Here is an 8,718-nt window from a genome sequence, read left to right as displayed (position 1 = left end):
TAAGTAGAGAGAGGTGTAAGACAGCGGGGTGTTGAGACGGGGACGCCGGTTTCTAAAATAGCAGATGCTAATTATACACTTCAGGCAACTGCTAAAGAGGGAGACGCGATGCCAAGTTTGAGGTGTTGGGATTCTGAAAGTCGGCTCTGTGTATCTGAGCAGAGTCAAAATTCCTTGCGGTCACCTGAGACGTACTTTGCCACAGAAAAGATACTCAGTAGATGTCTTATTTACAGACTATGTCAGGCTGATATCCCCTTCCCCATCGGAGTGGTAACACACCTCTTGTTGACCTGGACCACCTGCCACCGCCATGCAGACGACCTTTTGCAAACAATCCATGGAACATTAAAGGGACACGTGGCTCAGTCCAGTCAGACACACCGTCCATCTGACTGTGACCTTGTTGATGTCGCTGTTCTGAAAATGTCGCTTTTCATTGCTTCCATTCTCCCCGACTGCTACACAAAGTGTACCCCACCAGTTACAATTAGAAGACAGCAGAAATGTCCGTTGGTTGCAACTAGTTAAAAATTATATTTTGGGACAATATCCCTGAGATCTATTCTGCTATTTTTTAATACTGAAAATTAGGTTGAAAGTGTATAGAATGTGTTTAGAATGAAATTAAACCTTTTTTTTCCAAATGACAAATTCATATGAAAGGTTGTTGGCTTGAGAATATTCTGAAAAGGTGGTTCTATTAGTATACAGTATGCTTTGTATTTACGATCATTTGTATTTCAGTTGTAAATATTGATGTCTTCTAAAAGTACAAACAGTATTTTGTAATTGTATATTTTTAATTGATAATGTTTTTTAATATGCTTGGATATTCTATGGTGATCTATAAAACACATGATGAAATGTACAAAAGAACTCCAGACACCAGCTTGGTGAACGCAAAAACGTTTGGACGACATGAAAATGCAAGTTTGATTGTTCTCATTAAGATGTTTCACACACAGCTGGCAGAAGTGCTGACGGGTCATTCTATATAAATGAATAACAGTTTAGGAATTACAGCTCAGCGATAAGCCCTCGTGTTACACATATTAGCTTAATGGAAACACACCAGATAGCAGCACTTGGCTACTTAAGAGTCACTAAGGCTGACAGAAGCACTGAAGACAACTCTCAGCTTCATGTCTTCTGTGTTCAGCCATTACACTGTTTGACTGTGTCATCTACAGATCTTCGTTTTACAGCAGTAATGTGTTCCTTGTGCAATATGTTGAAACGCTGGCATTTTTGTGATTCATGTGACAGAAAAATGTGGCCGATGGCAAAAGCATAGTTCACATCCTCCCTCTTCTTTTCCTTTATCTTCGCAGTTTATCAAGGGTAACATGCAAGGAAATGCACATTTGCCTTTCCACGGTTAGGCTACCTATAGCCTTGTAACAACCAAGTGCTTTCTTCTGGAGTGAATGGTTTTTCTTATATTTTTTTTTTGTAGGAAAGAAGCGCAACAACACTGAGATTTTAGAATGTTTTCAGCTCTAAAACCACTGTAAACATGAAGTGAAAGCTAATCACCTTTTCACAAAAGACACTGCTGTGCATCTTACAGTCAGTAGTTACATTGTAACAGTAGGGCAATGGTTGACACTTGGTTCAAGCATCTGTTCACCGCTAAAAGAAAGTATCAAGAAACATCCCAGAAAACAAACTAACTCTGAGTTATAAAGCAAAACTGAAACTAAAGTCACAACTTGTCCTCACACCACTTACATTTGTCCTTTGGTCTGATTTGTCTTAATGTAAAATGAGACCACTGAAAAACACGACACTAGTGATTCTGATGACAGAGAGAAATACTTCAAAACAAGCTTTTTTGGAGCCCTTTTCCACTTCGATAACTGATATACAATTTTGCACACTTTGTCTATGTCGAATACACATGTCTTTTTTGGAAGAAGTGCCATAAAATGTCTCAAATGTTCAAAATTGTATACAAATTTTAACCCACATTCAGCCTGACATGTTGGCCATCTTTTCAAACTACAGAATCTACATTCAAATAAAAAATCAATTTGTGTGGGTTTGAAAAAGGTTTGGATGCACAGCACAAGTTTGTAATGATTGACCCAGAACTGTCACAAATATCTAACCAAAGTTTAAACTAAACAGGATACATTTCTAATCTTTCCTATTTGTAATAAAGGTGAATAAGCTGTCCGGAAACGTATCAGCTGAGGTGGCAGCGTGACCCACAATTGAGGTGAGTGACTCATTTAGACATTGAGTGTGACTGGTTCAGCATGTTGGATGTGGTGTAATACACCAAGCATATGATCAATCACCCTCTTCTCAGATGGTCTGGTGTTAATATGTCGGATGTTGAGGTTTTTCGTTCAAAGCTTTGTTTGTTTGGGGAAAAAAAGCAGCTATGATGGCACGGCATGACACAAGCCAAGGCATTACTCCACCACTCCTGACACGGTAGCTCTCCAGCAGAGAGGGTTTGTGGGATGAGTGCCCTCTGGCAGGGAGGTGATGCCAATGAACAATCCCTGGGGAGTGTGTGTGAGAGCTTTTCAGCCATCTACATGACTCACCTCTGGTCCTTTCATTACACTGTTGCATACATGCTCATTTTCTCTATGTCACCATACTATCCATTACTCACTAGTCTGAAACCGTTGCTGCAGTTCCCAGTAATTCCAGTCACATGTCTACTACATCATCATACATCATCATGCTGGAAGTGTGACTTATCACACCATGCGCTCTTTCAGGTGCTTGCTCTGGATGTGGCAGTTTTTTCCCCTCAATACTTGTATAATCTGTGTTTATCTTTTTGACGAGAAATATGTTTGAAGTGGCTTTGACTGCCAAGCTATTTATTGGATTAACAATTTGTCAAACCAGAGCCAATGGCACAGCTCCAAAGCAAGTAGGTCGGCGAGAAATTCAACAGACAGAGCAAGAAGAACAGCTCGGATGCTCCTCAGGAGGCCCTCCACGTCCATGGCAGCAGCTCAACTTTCCAGTGTTTTCTACCTCAGGTCCCCCTCCCCCACACACATACACACCCCCACTAACACATACAGTAACGACCATGTCATCATCTGTGCAACAGAGTGGGGAATTAATCAAGCAATTGTTTGTGGTCCAGTGGCAAGAAATTGGATTCACCAGTGAAACAAAGTTGATATGACATTCTCAAAGCTCATGTCATAGGCTAATGTCTGTCTGTCTGTCTGTCTGTCTGTCTATCTATCTATCCATCCTTCTAATCTATTGTATCTATATCATCCATCTTATCTATCCATCTATTGCTATAAACCATATATCTCCAAAATGGCAACTTTTCAAGAGACAAGAAAGCAGCGCTCAGCTTTGTGACAGTGCATTTTTTAGATAATCCAATAGGTTTGTTAATGTTTATTATTTTTACCATAAGAAGTTATTTCTAAAACTAAAAGCAGTATTAAAAAAGGTGCAGAAACGTTTTCATCGGACAGTACACAATTTCTTAATTAAATGTATTAAAGCTGCAAGGGTCAGACGCTAATCGCTTAATCTGTGTGCAGTAAATAAATCAGCATCTATTTTTGATAATCAATTATTGTACAAGTAAAAAACACTTGTTGGTTTGAGCTTCTCAAATTTGAGAATTTTCTGCTTTTTCTTGTCTCTTACAATAAAGTAAATTAGACTTTTGATCATTCAAAATAAGACATTAATGATGTCGTCTTGGCCTTGAGGAATTGTAAAAAGGCCAATGGGCATTTTTCAGTTTTCTAAAACTATTAAACACGTAAAGAAAAGAATGGTTAGTTGCAGGCAAAAACAATATATTTTGATTGAAGATATATATTGAGAACGAAGCTGATCAGAGAACAGATTCACCACTTTACCTAGAAAAGAAGCGATTTACAATTATTTTTGATTTAACATTTAACATCATTGATTACCTAGATGGTAAGAGCTTAAAGACAAATGCAATCATAGCCAATTGGCAGTTTCAGCACTTAATCACAGTCTGCTGGTGTGGCGACGTTACCTTGTCTTTCAGTGAAAATGACATATATTTGCTTTCCATTTCAGCTGTCAATTAGTTACATTCATGCTGTGGCTAGATAACCCATTTTCAGCAGAAGAGTAATGACCTCAGGGATAATATGCTGTGTCTGCTGAGTCTCAAAGACCAATTACCTTTACTGTAAACATGACCCCTTCCCTATGGGGAAATCATAAAATAACCCCAAAAGTACCGCATGGTGTCTCTTGACTTAATCCAAGCTGGGAGCCTTCTCCAGAATATATCCTGATCCCAAAGGGCTAAGGAGATAGTGATTTAGAGATTTACTAGTTCATCTAGCTGATTACAACAAAATAGATAGTTATATTTATAATGTACTGTGGGGCATGGCCTAATGAGATGAATGGAGAGCATTAGACAAAAGGAAGTGGAAATGAGTGATGACTCAAACGCAAAGAAAATCCTGAGGATAAATTAGTTATAAGGCCATCTACATGTGGGGCAGACGAGACATGAAATATTAAGTTAGCATCTCATACAGTGCAAGAGTTAAGGTTAAACAACTCCTGAAAAATCAACTACTGTATATTTACAACCAACCCTCTGTGGTCCTTTGCTAGAACTACACATCCCGTTGAAAGACAATGATGAAGAAGGAAAAGTGTTTGGCTGAGCATCTTCGTAAAGCACCGCAAATCACTGTTAAATTTCTGTAGCACTCAAAAATCTGCATGCAGATAACACGCACCGCATCATTCATCTCGCTACATGAATGTCATTGCACACGCCCAGTTTTTGTCGAGCAGACAAATCAAAGTGAGACATATGTTCTGAGGAAGTAGAAAATCTATTGTTTGTTTCTTTTTAACAAAAAAGTACAACAGTGATGTGATATTTTCAAGAGAGTATTAACAAAAAAAAGCTTTCGGTTTTCTCTAATAAAAAAATGCACAGGAGATGAGAAACCAAATGTAATTGTAGCTTTCCACGACACATGCTGAATTACCTCTGAGCCAGCATGGGATCCGTGTCATCTTTACCATGGAAACCAACATCATACTACAGTACATGCACACACACAGAGGGAGCAATTGCCATGGCATCCAGCACCGTGGCGACAAGAAGCTTTCTGCGACCAGACCAATTTACTCAACTGGACACTCAGTCAACCTCCCGCCTATCACTGACTATCACTCCCTAATTCACTCTCTCTCTCTCCTCTTCTCTACTCCCCTTTTCCTTTCTTTTTTTTTTACAATGAATTTCTTTTGTCATGACCCAGAAAGATTACCTTTTATCAGCAGAGGACAAGGTCTTGCGGTGCTCTGTAGGAGCGGCTCTCTGTCGAGTGGTGACAGAGGAAAAGGAGCTCTGCAGGGATCCCGAGAGATGCCCAGGGATGCAGCTGAACCGGCACCGCACGCACCATCCACAACCACTATCACCACCAGCGAGAGCAGCAGCGGCAGCAGCAAATCGGAAGGGGAGGGGAATGAAATATAAAAAAAAAAAAGCAGGAGAGGGGGTTGCTCTATCAGCAGCAGGAACATTACATCATGGGCTGCCTCTGTGGAAGGGTGGGAGAGGAGTGGACGGAGAAAAGGGAGGTGCTCCTTGTAGCCGCACTCTCTGTCACCGCTGAGCTCTTTTCAGTGCACGCACAAATCCAAATTTAATATTTATGATCTGGTAACTGTAAAATGCCCTCAGTGGTTAGAGGCAGACCTATGAAATAATTAGATCAACTGCTCTTAATTGTGTATGATCACTGGGGTTTGTTGTCAGAATGGATATAATATGATGTACACTTCAATGTGGCTTCTCGCTTTGGGGCACAGGCTGTGTGTGTGTGTGTGTGTGTGTGTGTGTATAGAGTATGAGAGCCCACACAATGTCTATTCTTTGTGGTAATTGAATTGCGTGACAAGTGCTTGCCTACCAGTGCTCAAAACGCATGCTGCTATTCAACCTCTGCAAAAGGTCATCTGAGATCTCTTGCAGGAGTTGTCAGTGGATATGTAAAGTTGTTGAGACAATGATTATATTTAAACTTAGCCGTCACAACAAATCTGTCAAAAACTGCTGCGTGAATATGCCGATGCTTTGAGCACATCTGGGGAGGCAGAGTCCAACCATCATGGGACGGATGTAACGGTGGCCTTTTCCCAGTGGTCAGCTGGTAAGCACCTAGACGCTGTCGCACCACAGACCACCGCCATGGACTACAATACTCACAACAATGGTTAGTCAGAACCACATGATCTAAATGCTTCCAAACAAATACAAACATATACCCACAAGTATGTACATGCTGTCAAAAGGACACACATTTCTGAACCAAGCTGAAATACATCCAAACAGAAGAAAATAACAATGCTTTCTCTGCCAGCTACAACCAGTTGTTGTGTGCAGTGTATTTGGACTTCTCCCACTGCAATATTATTGTATGACCATTTACATTTTTTTCAAATTATTCTACATGATCTTGATATTAACAGTAGGGCTGCAACTGATGATTATTTTCATTATTGATTATTTAGCATTTATTTTGTCAAAGCATTGATTAATAATTACAATTTCAGCTTGCAAATTACTTGTTTTGTCCTACCAACAGTCCAGTAACATACTATAATAAAAAACAAGAAAAGCAGCAAAACGTTACATGTGAGTAGCTAAAAACTACTTGAACAATTAATCAAATATAAAAATTGTTGTCCATTTGTAATTTTCTGTCAATCAACTAATGGTGTCATCGTTTCAGCTCTAATCAACACTGACTTTTTGTATTTTGAAAGGAGCCACTTAGAGGGACAAATAATGGAGTGTTGATATCCATCTCTGCAACTTTGAAATGTATACATTTTGCATTTACTGAATGTTTGATTCGGAGTCAATCTCATCAATCCCCACCGTCACTGTTTACAGCAAAACTCATGACAAACCCATTGTATGCGACCTGTGGCGCACCTAACATAAGAAAGACAAACTTACCAAGAGGCCGGGATTAAACAAGGTAAGGCATACATATTTTTGTAAGGTTCAAACCCAAGCTTAAATGTTACTACTTGCTGATTTGCATATTACTACTAATAATGATAATTATTCCATCTGCAATGCATTATGTATTCAGTGGCACAGCAGTTGATAGATGAAGTAAACAGACCATAATGCATTGTGTAAATGGAGTGCAGCTGTGTTCTCTGAAACAGTGTGTCAACCCAAACAATTTACACACACCATTAGATAAACGACTTACACAAAGATGAAGATCTGTTGTTCATAGCCAGCAACTAATGTGTCCAAGCAAACATCACAATAAATGATGAAGAAACTCAAACTCATCTGTATTGTACAGTAAATCTAGTATCAGTTCTACTGTTGGTCCGACGACAGGTGAGCAGACTCTAATGAAGACCAGATCCGGTACACACTAGTCATGTTTTAACGATGATTTTAAAGCTTTGAATGGCAATAACAAGTAATTTCATAAAAAGGATGACTTTAAAAAGCAGACTATTGACAAGCAATCACTAACAAACTCAAAATTTAGGAACACTTTGCTATATTGCATATCCTTTAACCGTGATGAACATGCAGGAGGAAATACTGCAATTCTGGAAGCTAGTTAGTTGCATCTTTAAAATCTTCTCCTGTATTTATTCATCATTGACATGCTCTGTACGTGTAAATATGTGTAAAACGAGGAAACAAAGTGGAGGGTTAGCGTGAGTTTGAACAGCGACGGTTGTCACAGCATGTTTTGAATGGCAGCAATGACAGACCACAGAGACCTTTAATTTAAGGCCTGATGGCCAGCTAACCTGACCCTTATGTCCATGGATGACTCACATCTGCAATCTATACTTTGTGTACATCATGTTACCCACGCAAAAGAAAACTATTTTAAAAAATTTGTTATGAGTGGCATCATTTGATGTGTGTGAGTCTTGTGAATACCGGAAAATAAATATTGTAAATAATAAAACAAGTGTTGTTTTACTCGATCAAAGACCAGAGAACTCTACACAGATCCACCATTACAACTTGCAGATGTGACCTTCACAAAAAACAGTAACAACATCATCTCAGTCACAATACACCCAAACAGCAGGAGAAAATAAAGGAGCACTGTATGTGCAGCAAAGACCCTAATAAGGGTGACAGTGAACCAGAAAAATCAATGCAACTGCTCTTTTGTCCGTCTCCCTCTCATTTTAAAATGGAGCGTACAAAATTCCCCACATACCAAGTATTGTAGGTTGGCTGGAATGCGGACTGTACTCGGACAAGGCGGTGTGACTTCCAGTGTGTGTGACACTATTCATTGGATGACGCCTGAGGAAGGAGGATACCCCAGAATGTAAACACCACGCCAGATGGATCTGACCTTTGCTAACACAAATTGGCTGAACCCCTGAAGACCGCAGGGGACAACAGCCTTGAAATATTATTGCTGCAGCACACAGACCATCATTCTACTTTCCCAACAAGCTGCTCTGTCTCACTGTTGCGAATAGATTCAAGCACTTCATGGCATAAAGGAAAAAAATACAATGAAAGTAGCCTATTGAGAGACATGGGCGGGACCTTGACATGAGACCATGGTGCTCTGAAAGAACACAAAAAGCCATTTCTGCGGTTTCAAATACAAATTGTTGAAGCTATGCTTCATGACCGGATGTTAAATTTGGACAAACCACTTATGAGTATCAGATAAAAAAGCACAG

The sequence above is a fragment of the Cebidichthys violaceus genome, unplaced genomic scaffold, assembly GCF_023349555.1.
Source record: "Cebidichthys violaceus isolate CVI_PGR_0920_01 unplaced genomic scaffold, fCebVio1.0.p SCAF_3, whole genome shotgun sequence".
Lineage (NCBI taxonomy): Eukaryota > Metazoa > Chordata > Actinopteri > Perciformes > Stichaeidae > Cebidichthys > Cebidichthys violaceus.
This window is presented reverse-complemented; position numbering follows the sequence as displayed.